Source organism: Solanum stenotomum, chromosome 9, assembly GCF_019186545.1.
Source record: "Solanum stenotomum isolate F172 chromosome 9, ASM1918654v1, whole genome shotgun sequence".
NCBI lineage: Eukaryota > Viridiplantae > Streptophyta > Magnoliopsida > Solanales > Solanaceae > Solanum > Solanum stenotomum.
Window position 1 is genome coordinate 29,172,634 of NC_064290.1, and position 14,228 is coordinate 29,186,861.

The 14,228-nt window shown below is 32.8% G+C and overlaps 1 pseudogene; it reads right to left on the reverse strand.

Annotated features, from left to right (window-relative positions):
- Positions 1-578: 578 nt before the first annotated feature.
- LOC125876206 (protein RER1B-like) lies at positions 579-9,549 on the reverse strand (annotated as a pseudogene).
- Between the last annotated feature and the right edge of the window lie 4,679 nt (positions 9,550-14,228).

Below are 14,228 nucleotides of genomic sequence, written 5' to 3' on the forward strand. Positions count from 1 at the left end.
TTCTTCTTCTTCTTCTTCTTTCTTCTTTTTATCCTCCTCCTCCTCCTCCTCCTTCTCCTTCTCCTTCTCCTTCTTCTTCTTCTTCTTCTTCTTCTTCTTCTTCTTCTTATTCTTCTTATTCTTGTTATTATTATTATTGTTAATAATAATAATAATATGGTGGTTGTGGAAAGATATTTTAAAATAATACACGTGTATTTGTTTTTTAAAAATGTATATATATCCTATTTTAATCAATTATCTATAATTTAGGAATCACTACTGCCCTTAATGTAATTCAAAATTAAAAAGACATAAATTTTAAACTGATCCCACTAATTTTAAAATAATTAACTACCACTACATGCAACTACGGTGTTATTACACCTATAATAATTACAGTGAAGAGCTATTAAATTATTCCTTGGTAAGTAGTTGTCGGCCTTGCGACGCATTTATCAACCTGTAAGAATCTAAGTAGACTTCATCACAAAAACTTGCTTGAGGCATGCATAGATATATCACAATTAAAATTTTCTATAATGATAACCACATACATAATAATGACAGCAACAGATGCAATACAATTGGATAGTTAATTCTAACAACAAAACTGTTATTTCCTGCTCATGCACTTTTGATCTACAGAACCAAGATTGGAGGCCAATCCACAGAAAAACAGAGGATCATAAGCCCTAAACTGTCAAGGGAGAAAATAACAGAGTTTTTTTAATCCTACCAGAATACCTGAATCCTTGGAAGAAAAACAAAAGGAAACAACAAAAGAGTTCATGCTAACTCTATACATTTGCAACAAGTCATTTACATATGCATGTGATACATTTTCAAGAAGACGAATATTTACACGAGTTCCTCAGAACAAAGGAAGGGACATTTACTACCCTTGAAAAGATTCCAGCATCGGTCCTGACAACTAGTCCCCGTTAAGCTACTATTGCTTCAATCAGATTTACTCCCAGAATACTTCTGCAAATTCCATGAAGATTATTGTATTATACAGGAAATTTGAGATAAATTCCATTCAAAGGAAAAGCTTGAGATATCTTTAGCTTATCCATATCGTAGCTAAAGATAGAAACAATGAGATAACAAAGAAAAACAGCACAAAATACTCTCACATAAATCCCATTAGAGTGAAAAGCTATTTACCTTCTTCCTGAATGGATCATACTTGTATCGAATCACGTGTGTGATCTGACGCTTCATAGTGAGGACAAAGAGAAAAATCCAGTAGCATAACAATATTGGCCAGAATACTGGGACATCAAATATAGAACAGAAGGTCATCAAGAAGGCTACAATGAAAGCTTTTGTTGTTGCATACCTGAAACCATTGGTAAATATGAAAAGAAATTTCATTTAGGGAAGGGATTGTGATGAATACAAACAACAACAACAATAACAATGCCTCAGTCCCAAACAAGTTGGATTAGCTTTATGAAATCTCACTCCTCACTGACCAACCAGGGAAAAAGAAAGGAACTCCACACATGCAACAAATAGAACATTTATAGGGGTATAAGTTGCCAAATGGGAGTTTGAGCGAGTCAAAATGGACTAAGTTAATAAACGGTTGGATCATTGACATGCCCAATGGTTAAATAAATGGGGCTAAACAATGGGTCATAGCCCAACCTGCCAAACTTTTGCTAAAAGTTTTTAATTTCTTTATTTGTTTTTCTACTAATTTGTTTAATCACCTAACTATTTTTTTTCTTAATTATGATTTTTTATAGCATATCTAAAAAAAAAAGGGATAGTTCGACAAAGTTTCTCGTGGATCAATTTGGACAGCATATTAACCACATGACTTTAGATGGGCGAATTGGGTGGGTCATAATGGGCGAGTTTATAGCTGCGCAGGTCAAACTTGAGCGGGTTTGATGGGTCATTTTTTCATGGGCCAATTTTTCTATCACTGAACATCTACATCAGTTAACACAGGTAATCCGACATTCTTCCCCAATTTAATTAGGAATCATCAATGCCTATCCTGTGTTATGCTACCTCATGATTAGATGAAGTGAACAAAAAAAGACATGTGTTACCGGCTGTTATCACATGCTGGACACAAATCATAGATTCTTATGCTTCAGCTTAGATGGGGCAAAAGTAGCTACCTGGCACACTAGGAAGTCTTCAAAGTGTGACCTCATACTAGACTAGTCCTTATATCATACTAACTAGCAAGACCAAATAATTTATCATGTTTTGGGAAAAAAATAATAGTCTGCTCAGTCACAAGCTAATCCATGACACTCACTAAGCACAAAAGACAACTCCTTGTATTGCACAAGAATGCATATTCACTACATTGCCAGACGAAATCATGATAAGTTGTTAGCCACAAACATCAAATTTCGAGTTAAAATCTCAGAATCTTTGCAGTCTAACACGTGTAAAGATGATCACCACATTACATTGTGCAATTATACCATGAAATGAGTCAAAGAGCACTACTTCAAAGAGAGATGCAAAGCCTAATCAACTAAGTAAATTGCTGCGAATAGGTATAATCAGTGTTATAATGATCTCACCAGAACAAAAACTCAGGCAACCGACGAACAAAAGGCCTAAATTCATCATTGTCCTTAGGCGGTAAAGAAGCACCATCTGGAGCTTCCAGCTCAGGATCCTCCTTTGGTGACAGAAATCCAATCAACAAATTCAAAATATAGGTTCCTACGCCATATGAGATGACATAAAAATCCACGACCATAGTAAACACGCAATATATATATTGAAGAAGCTGCCAGTGTTCCGAGCCACCTGCGGAATGTATAAGGAGCAGACCTATCCAAATAGTAGCGAAATGTCCTAGAAACTTCATTTTTCCACTTAGCTAGTGGTGATTGAACTGCATCTCCACCATCAACTTCAACTCCCTCCATGAAGTCAACTCAGACTTTCTACAATCTAAGCACAAGAAGTAGAACCATTAAGATAGCAAAAAAGGATCATTATTCTAATTCCTCCAGAAAAAAAATTAATTCCTTTTTCATCCTTATAGAATAGAACAACAAAAAAAGAAACACATATGAACTGGCCTGCTAGTTGCTGCCATAATACTCTGGGCAAAGCTCCTCTAGTGCCAAAATTAAAAATTTGATTGAACTAATCACTGAAGCTTTAGTGAAATGCTCTCAGGCACCTGTTTTAGAAAAATTCCTTTTATCATTTTAGACAATTCTCAAGGGGGAACTTTTGCAGTCATTGGCCGGAATTATAACAGTTACAGGTATTCAAGTAAATTCTGTTTAACCCAGTAATGATGATTGACACAATCTATTTTGTAGTGTGAATTGAGTTATATGATATTATTAGAAGTGAAACCAGAGTTGGAGATGGTAACAATAGACGGAATGTGGAAGAAATCTGATCAGAAGAACTACTTTTAGCCAGAGGATGATGGTGTGGTTGTGTGATACTCTCTAGGAGGCCTCGAAGGTTAAAGGAAACTACGTCAAAAGATGGAAGTTTTGTGATCACTTCTTAGAAGAAAACTCTTCTGCTCGAGAAACTACAACAAACATGGACGTTATATGATCATCATCAGCATTCAAGGTATGAGGAGATCAATTATTATTGTTCCTGAAATGGAATTGACTATGGGCTGGATGGATATTGTTGTTAAGATTGAAAGATACACTAACTACAAAGTCTAGAAGCAAGTTATAGATTTGTCCAAAGAAATAAAGGAAGATCTTCCTTACTTGGACACTGTCACAAGGATTAAATGGACATCCAAAGAAGTTAATGTGGTTGTTGTACAGAAAAAAGAGGTATTATATGTATTTCTGGAGGAACTAGTCAAACACAAAATGAACTTCTATGCAGCACTGTGGTCGGCAGCATTCCAGAAGAAACCTCTAATATTCCCTACTCTATCAGGGAGTTCGTAGTTGGAGTAGAAGTTCTTCGAAGAAAATGATGCACAAAATGGTGGATGGTCAACAGATGGCCTTCATCAGAGGCAAGCAAAAAATGGATGCTATTCTAATTGCAAGGGAATGTGTAGATACAAGAACAAAGAGCAAAGAACTTGGGATTTTATGCAAGCTAGCTATTGAGAAGGCACATGACCACTCAAACTAGAGCTTCTTACTAGGAATCTTTTTTCAGATGGGCTTTGGAGACAACAACAACAACATACCCAATGAAATCCCACAAGTGGGATCTGGGGAGGGTAGAATGTACGCAGACCTTACCACTACCTTGTGGAGGTACAGAAGCTGTTTCCAAAAGGTCATCAGCTCAAATGCAGCAATTTCATATACAACGAAGAAAATATAGCGAGTCACAAAGAAACTGTGCAAAGTCTATAAGAGGAAAGCAACAACTACAACAAAACAGTGCAATAATCGAAACTCAATTCAGCGATAAAGTATTAAAAACAATAATAAATAATGATCGATATCAAAAACAAGAACTACAGTAAGACAACTAGTATAATGGGAAACACCAATCACCCTAAGCAAGACAACACTACACTACCTACTAACCTTCTACCATATACGCGTCTACCACACCCTTTTATCTAAGGTCATGTCCATTACCGAAGATGAGTCAAATCCTATCTTATCACCTCTGCCCAGTAATTTTTCAGTCTACCACTGCCTCTCCTCGTACCCTATATAACCAACCTCTCGCACCTCCCCACTGGTGCATCCACACATCTCCTCTTCACATGTTCAAACCATCTCAATATCGCCTCTCTCATCTTATCTACAAATGAATTAATTGAATCATATTTTGCATTAGCACAGTCATATTCTCAATCCTTGTTCATGACTCACCAGTAGGTGTTTTTCCTTCCCGAAGAGGTTTGAGGCAGGGGATCTGTTGTCCCTTTCTTTTTGTCATTACTATGGAAGGTCTTAATGACATGTTGAAGATTGCTCAAATAAATAACTGGATCAAGGGATTTAAAGTTAGTTCCAAGGTTGGCACTAGTATGATGATTTCTTATCTTCAATAAACGAAGGGAAAAGGCCTAATATACCCTCAATTTTGCAATTTAGAGCTAATATACCTCTGTTATAAAAGTAGCAATTTGTTGGTTTTTTAATAAAGAAATTAAGAAAATAATAGAGAAAAACTTTGAAAGAAAAAATATTGTAGTATTGTCAAAGGGAATTATTTTATTGATAATCCAGAGACTTAGGTTTTTATTGTTGTATTATTTAGGTTTTTATTCTTATTTCGTTTATTTTTTCTTTCGAATTATAGTAAAAATATGAGAAATCAAAAGAAAGAAGTATGAATGGCAAAAGAGAAAAAATTGAAACAATTTTTTTTGGGACTAGATTGTAATTTATTAATATACCCCTTAATAGATTTTTTTTAAAAATAATTAAAATAATTAAAAAAAATAAAAAAAATGTTCACTTCCATTAGACCAAAAGAGCACATATGGGCCATTTGTATAATGGTAGGGGTATATATGAACCACTTTTATAACGAGGGGTATATCAATTCTAAATTGCAAAGTTGAGGGGTATATGCCCTTTTCCCTTAAACAAATGATATATTGGTGTTTTGTGAATCTAACAAAAATCAACTACAGATGTTGATGGTGATCTTCATTCTATTTGAAGCCACATTTGGATTACATATTAATTGGAACAAAAGCTTTGTGTATCCAATTAACTATGTATATGAGATCCACAACATGGATGTGATTTTTGGAGGAAGCATAGGGGAATTACCAATAGTTTATTTGAGAATGTCATTGGGAGCCAAAAGTAAGTCTTAAGGGAAATGAATGATGTTTTAGGAAAATCTAGAAGGAAGCTAACAAATTGAAAGAATCAATATCTTACTTTCAGGAAGGTGGGGTGGGAGTAGACTTATTCTGGTTAATTTTGTGTTGGATGCATTGCGTACCTATATGATGTCTTTATTCCTATCCCCCCTATAAAGAAATGCAGAGATTAGATGCACTAAAAAGAAACTTCATTTGGCCAGGCAACTATGAGAAGAAAAGAATCCATTTGATTAAATGGGCTTCTCTTGCAGTCAATAAGAAGTAAGGAGGTCTTGGAATCAAGAAGTTGAGAGTCCAGGATCAAAGATTGATGTTGAAATGGTTATAGAATTTGCAGTCGAAGAACATTCACTATGGAAAGATGTGCTAAAAGATAAATATGGGATGGAACGGAAATGGACAACAAATGCTTGAATTGTCATATGGGTCGGTCACTGAAAGTCTATCACGAATTTATGACCTCAAATCATGAACAAGTCCACATTCAGAGTTGGGAATGGTATGAAAATATCCTTTTAGAAAGATAAGTGGCTCGATCAATAATCTTTGAATCAACTTTTTAGTAAGAAGCAACACTTGGAGAGATTTGGGCAAATCAGGGATGGAATCTTTTTTGAAAAAAGTAATTTGCATTATGAACAAAAGGAATACCCAGAAAGTATTCCAGTAATACTTACAGCAAAATTACAGAGGGAGAAGTGACCCTACTAATGCTTCATAAATAATCTAAAATATTAGGAATATCCTCTTCTTCTTGAGGATATTCGTGTTTACACCAACAAAAAAAGGACTAGACAGTTCATTTTTAGTTTCTACAAAAAGCAACTCCTGTTTTCGGAACATCTCTGGTTCCTTTCCATCCATATAGTCCACCAAATGCATGCTGGGACAATCTTCCATCTCTCCTTGTAACCTGACTGATTCCCATTTCTATTCCAGCAAGCTAGAGCCTCTTTGATGCTCCTTGGCATAGTCTAGCTTATGCATCTTTAATTAATAAAAAACTGCCATAACTTCACAGTCTCTCTAAAATGTAGAAAGAGATGGTTTATTGTCTCAATCTCACATTCACAAAAAGAGCACCTAGAGCAAATTTGACGACCTCTTTTCTTAAGGTTGTCCTGGGTGAGTGTGGTCTGTTTGGCTAGTAACCAAGTAAAACATGCTACCTTGAAGGGTATCTTGACTTTCCAGATCATCTACCAGGGCCAGCCACCACTTTGTGAGACTGATCTCTGCGATTTCTTGTAAGTTGAACCAAATGAAAATCTGCCATGTTTGTCTGGTAGCCAAAAGATTGTCCTCATTGAGAGTTAAATATGTGTATTGCTCCAGAGTATTGAGTAGTTCAGCCACTTTGTTAATTTCTCAGTCATCCAAGTGTCTCCTAAACCTGAGATCCCATCTCTGATTGTCTTTCATTTCTCTAATTGTGGATACCTTTTGAAGGCTCAGGTTGAACAAGACAGGATACTTGTTCTTCAAAGTTTCATGTCCAACCCACACATCTTCCCAGAACAGTGTTTTCCCCATTTCCTACTTGATTTTACAACTGTTAGCAAAACTGATCCACTGACTTCTAATAGACCTCCATACTCCAGTCGCATAAGGTTGTGTGGGCATGTATGTAGTCCATTTGTTCTCCATTCCAAACCTAGCCTTGATTGTGTCCTTCAACAAAGCTTGTTCCTGTGATGCAAATCTCAATAGCCATTTCATCAGAAGGCTCCAATTCAACAGCTTTAGGTTCCTTATCCCCAAACCCCTTCTTTTTTGCTTTGAATGACTTCATCCCACTTTACAAGATAAAATTTGTGATCATTAGGAACACAGTTCCCTTGCCACAAAAAATTTCTCCTAGTGGTATCCATTCTATCAATCACATTTGCAGGCATTGGGAAAACAGATCATGTATTTAGGCATGGCATCCAACACACTGTTGATGAGTGTAACTCTTCCGCCTAGAGACAAATATTTGTCTTTTCAATTCACTAGCTTCTTCTCACATTTCTCCATAATATTATTCGAAATGCCTTTTGACTTGCTCTTATCCTCCAAGGGCATACCACGGTACAGTGTGGGAAGTTCTTCTATTTTTCTCCCCCAAAATTTTGCTAACACATTTATGTTGGGCATCTTATTAACCAGGTAAATGAAGCTTTTCCCCCAGTTAATGTGTAACCCTGAGATGGCTTCAAACAATATCAAGATAATTCTTAAATACTTTAGTTGGAAGCTCTCTGCATCACAAAAAGTCAGGGAGTCATCAGCATATTGTAAATGTGATATGGACAGGCCCTGTCTATCATTTATGTTGGCATTGAAACCTCTTATCCATCCTTTTATTTGAGTTGTTCTAAGCATGTCATGTAGTCCTTCCATTACCAGAATAAAGAGAAAGGGAATAGGGGGTTCCCCTTGTCTTGATCCTCTCTGAGATGAGAAGAATCCAAAAGGAGATCCATTTATCAGAATGGAAAACTTCACAGTTGTGATGCAGAATATCATCCATTTTATCCATTTTTCACCAAAACCCATACCCTCCAAAGTCTTCCAGAGGAATCCCCAGTGAAGGTGGTCGTAGGCTTTTTCAAACTTACATGGGATCCCTGGGACCTTGCTGATCTTTCTGACATCCACACTCTCATTTGCAATCAAAATTGCATCCATGATCTATCTAGTTTTTATAAAGGCCAATTGTTGAGCATCCACCAGCTTGGAGACTACTTTCTTGAGCTTTTCAGATAGAATTTTTGATAGAATCTTGTAAATGCTGCCTACTAGACTTATGGGTCTGAAGTCCTTCAACTCCTTTGCCCCAATCTTTTGTGGTATCAGAGGTCGCGTTGAAACTTTTTTAAAAAAAAGCTCTATGCATGGAAGTTTTGTACTGATGCAACTACTTCTTTACTGACCACATCCCAACAAGCTATGAAAAATGTCATGGTGTAACCAATCGTCAGGCCAAGGTGCTTTATCCCTAGCACATGCCATAACACAGTCTTTTATTTCCTTTTCACTGAATCTAAGCTTCAGAAAACTATTAAATTACTGAGTAACAGAGTTTTATATTGTCTTGGAACAGTTTAAAGGGAGGTCAAATAGAAAGGATTGTACAATCTGGGAAGGGCACAGGCAGGGGAAGAAGTTTTCAGATAAATTAACTTAAAAAGGAATTGAACAATCTAGGTGATTCATGATAAGCTTTCATATAAAGCTGCATGGTTATTGGGGAAAAAAAGTAGTTTTGATTCATGATAATTTTATAACCAAGTTTGCTCAAGATGTTAATGGACATTTTTTTACATTGCAAACTAGACAAGTCGGTTATGAAAAATATTCATTAAGTGGTAGTCAATCTAGCATGCTGGAGAGAGGGAGGATATCTCTTTTAGGAAGAAAGGGCATTAGCAATAAGAGTTGAATTTCTTTTTAAATCATCAACTTGAACAGCAGCCGGAGCAGGATTACTAATACTAATGCAGTGGTTGCAATTTCATATTAGGTCTAAATTCTAATACAACCAAAGTTGCGCTCCTGTTCAAATTTCCACTACTACTTCATCGAACAGATTAAAAAGAAACACCAATCCAATCCAATCCAGACTGAAAAAGAAGTAAACTTACCCTAATACGACGTAAGATCCTGGAGATTCAATTAATTACCCATTTCTGAATTCTGATCGCCCACAAACTTCAACTTGTGGATCAATAACGACGACTTCTCCAACTGCAATCCCTATTCTTTATAATTTACTTGGGGTCCATTAAAGTTTCAAAATGTAATATAAATTAATTAAAAAAATTTATGACCATTGTTTTCTAAAACAAAGGAGTACTACTTTTTTTAAGAAAAGAACAATGGACCAAATATATTTCGTGTTGTCATAAATATATGAGAAAATTATATATAATAGCAAACTATTAATTCAAATTAACTGCTATAAATATACTTTGATTTAATTGTACCCTATAGTAAACTATTGCTATTTTCGTCACTCTCCCTGGTGGAATCTCGCTCGCCACTCTCGTTTGGTGGCAGTCTCACTCGCCTCTCTCGCTTTTATACAAACACAAATGTATAAAATGTGTTTGTGTTTGTATAAAGCGAGAGAAAATTGTATATATACATATACTTTTGTTCCCCTCTTCCAGATCTCGCTCACCACTCTCCCAAATCTTGCTCGCCACCCTCGCCTCTTTCGCTTATACAAACAGAAACGAAATGTATAAATTGCGCTTATGTTTGTATAAAGGGAGAGAAAATTGTATATACACATGGAAATACATATATCTTCGTCCTATGCACTTATAATTATACAATACAAATATTTCTCTGCCCAGTTTTCTTTTGCCTTTCTCTCTTTCTCGTTTTATACATACACAAATTATGCAATTGATCTTTTGTATACAATCGCTTTCTTTTGTATATGTATAGTGAATTATACAATTGCTTTCTTTGTATATGTATAGCGAATTATACAACTATTTTTTTTTGTATATGTATAGCGAATTATACATATATATTTTTGTTATGGAGCGCAATTATGCAAACTTTGTTATACCATACAAATATAAATTTTGTGTTTGCTATATCTAAAAGTTGCTCTAAATATATTTCTATTATAGTGAACTAGTATACGTGCCCGCACGTTGCACGGATGATTTAAAATGTAATAATTTTATAGTTAAAAATAACTAATAAAATGTATTATGCACTTAATAATATATTTGATACATTATAGTAATAATAATATAATAATACAAATCATTAACTTATTTATTTAAGCACATTAAATTAATATTATTAGTACACGATTTAATTTATTGTATTACTATTATATCTATAGCTATATTAGCTATACTTTTAGTTTTATAAGATATTATGTTGAATTTTTTCTAAGAATACCATTAATTTTGTGATTGTTTTATTTTGATCAAACATCAAATGCATTAAATATTTTTATTTGTTTGTACTTTGTTCTCTGTATATGGTTTGAATTAAAAAAATATGTTAATACTTTATTATATCTAATATTCCATATGAAATATTTTATATCATAAGATTAAATAACATGGTAATATATATATATATATATCCTTAAAAACATGAATTCCTAACTTGAATGCTAAATTACTATAATATCCCTCACTTAAGTTGTGACATTTCCAATGAATTGTGACTTTTTCGATAAGTTGTGACTTTTTTCAAAGGGTTGTGATTTTTCGATGAGTTGTGACTTTTTCAATAAGTTGTGACTTTTCCAAAGAGTTGCGACTTTTTCAATAAGTTATAACTTTTCCAAAGAGTTGTGACTTTTTCAATAAGTTGTGACTTTTTCAAAGTGTTGCGACTTCTCGAAAAGGACATGATAAGACACAAAAAACATTTGTTCATACTACCATTTGTTGACTATAAATAGAGGGACTTCCTTTCATTTTCCAACCACAATTTTTTCTAATCTTCTACACTTCTTCTTCTTGCAATTTAAATTTTTTTGTGTAATTTATTGCCGTTTGAGTGAGTTCAAAGTTTAGCGGAATATGAGGTACCACTATCCGGATGAAGTAAGTCGTTCTATCCTAAGAGGGTATATTTCATAACCTCGAGTACTTGAGGAAAATAATATAATTTTGATGATATAATAATTATTTTTTGCTTAATATAAACATTAGTGTGTAATGTTCCAATATATGAAGTTAACATGATGTAGTCTAAATGCATTTGTTTTTGTTAACAATTTCTCTTGTGATGTAGATATATGCTTCTGAAAATTATTTTCCAAACTTTAGAGAATTGTCACGATTTGTTTTTGATGCTCAAGACAAAAGAATGACTTTATTTATCAATGTTACTTATGTGATTTAGACTTCCAGGAAGTTTGCTTCAAAATAGTTATTACTATATAAACATTGCCTTTTTGTTTTACTTATTTTCTATTTCTCAATATATTTCAGTATTTTAGACGAAGAAAATTTGATATAACTTTTACTAACGCCAATAGAAGTTTGTATTAGTTTAATTTTTATTATTTATTTAGTAGCTAATTTTATGACATAAATATTTTCACTAATGCAAATATATATTTATATTTGGGTAGGTATTTGTATTTTAATTAAAGTATTATATATGTCACAAAAGTACTATTAAGTTAACGAGATCTTCTAATTTGAAAATATATTATTTTATAATGTTCCGAGTACTTTTTTTTATAAAACAAAACTCACAAAAAATGTGAAAATATGTGAATATATAAATTGTAGTTGTTCTCTTCACATGTTCATATGACATCTAAATAATTTAACGTAGAATACACATGCAAAGCATATCTGGTTAGGTGAGAAGAAAAATACAAAACAAATATTGTCTGTAAGGTAATATTAGTGAGATAGGACTAATTTCATGATTGAACCTAATCAAATTGAAATAAATATATACATAACTGCATTTAACTAATAAATTTTTTTCATTCATGATCTTTCACATAAGACACAAAAAATATTTGTTCAAACTACCCTTTGTTGACTATAAATAGAGGGACTTCCTTTCATTTTCCAACCACAAATTTTTCTAATCTTCTACTCTTCTTCTTCTTGCATTTTAATTTTTTTTGTGTAATTTATTGCCGTTTGAGTGAGTTCAAAGTTTAGCGGAATATGAGGTACCACTATCCGGATGAAGTAAGTCGTTCTATCCTAAGAGGGTATATTTCATAACCTCGAGTACTTGAGAAAATAATATAATTTTGATGATATAATAATTATTTTTTGCTTAATATAAACATTAGTGTGTAATGTTCCAATATATGAAGTTAACATGATGTAGTCTAAATGCATTTGTTTTTGTTAACAATTTCTCTTGTGATGTAGATATATGCTTCTGAAAATTATTTTCCAAACTTTAGAGAATTGTCACAATTCGTTGTTGATGCTCAAGACAAAAGAATGACTTTATTTATCAATGTTACTTATGTGATTTAGACTCCCAAAAAGTTTGCTTCAAAATAGTTATTACTATATAAACATTGCCTTTTTATTTTACTTATTTTCTATTTCTTAATATTTCAGTATTTTAGACGAAGAAATGTTGATATGACTTGTAATAAGGCCAATTGAAATTTGTATTAGTTTAATTTCTATTAATTATTTAGTGGCTAATTTTATGAGATAAATATTCTCATTAATGCAAATATATATTTATATTTGGGTAGGTATTTGTATTTAAATTAAAGTATTATATATGTCATAAATGTACTATCAAGTTAACGAGATCTTCTAATTTGAAAATATATTATTTTATAATGTTCCGAGTACTTTTTTTTATAAAAAAAACTCACAGCAAATGTGAAAATATGTGAATATATAAAATGTAGTTGTTCTCTTCACATGTTCATATGACATCTAAACAATTTAACGTAAAATACACATGCAAAGCACATTTGGTTAGATGACAAGAAAAATAGAAAACAAATATTGTCTGTAAGGTAATATTAGTGAGATAAGACTAATTTCATGATTGAACCTAATCAAATTGAAATAAATATATACATAACTGCATTTAACTAATAAAAATTTTCATTCATGATCTTTCACATAAGACACAAAAAATATTTGTTCAAACTACCCTTTGTTGACTATAAATAGAGGGACTTCGTTTCATTTTCCAACCACAATTTTTTCTAATTCTCTACTCTTCTTCTTCTTGCATTTTAATTTTTTTGTGTAATTTATTTTCGTTTGAGTGAGTTCAAAGTTTAGCGGAATATGAGGTACCACTATGTGGATGAAGTAAGTCGTTCTATCCTAAGAGGGTATATTTTATAACCCCGAGTAGTTGAGGAAAATAATATAATTTTGATGATATAATAATTATTTTTTGCTTAATATAAACATTAGTGTGTAATGTTCCAATATATGAAGTTAACATGATGTAGTCTAAATGCATTTGTTTTTGTTAACAATTTCTCTTGTGATGTAGATATATGCTTCTGAAAATTATTTTCCAAAATTTAGAGAATTGTCACGATTCGTTGTTGATGCTCAAGACAAAAGACTGACTTTAGACATTTATATGAATGACATCTAAACAATTTAACGTAGAATACACATGTAAAACACTTCTGGTTAGATGAGAAGAAAAATACTAAACAATTATTGTCTATAAGGTAATATTAGTGAAATAAAGACTAAATACATAATTGAACCCAATCAAATTGAAATAAATATATACATAACTGCATTGAACTAATAAAAATTTTCATTGACCTTCTTCATAGGTTTGCGTGAATAAGAGATGTATATGACGATCCACATTGAACATTCGCAAAAGAACCTGCAAATATTATTTTTTGCTAAGCTTATTATTCAAATCTTTGCTTAAATAAGCAATACTATTTACCATAACATATAATTTTGAAATTGGTAATCACGTGCATCACACGTGTCAGAAAACTAGTATATAT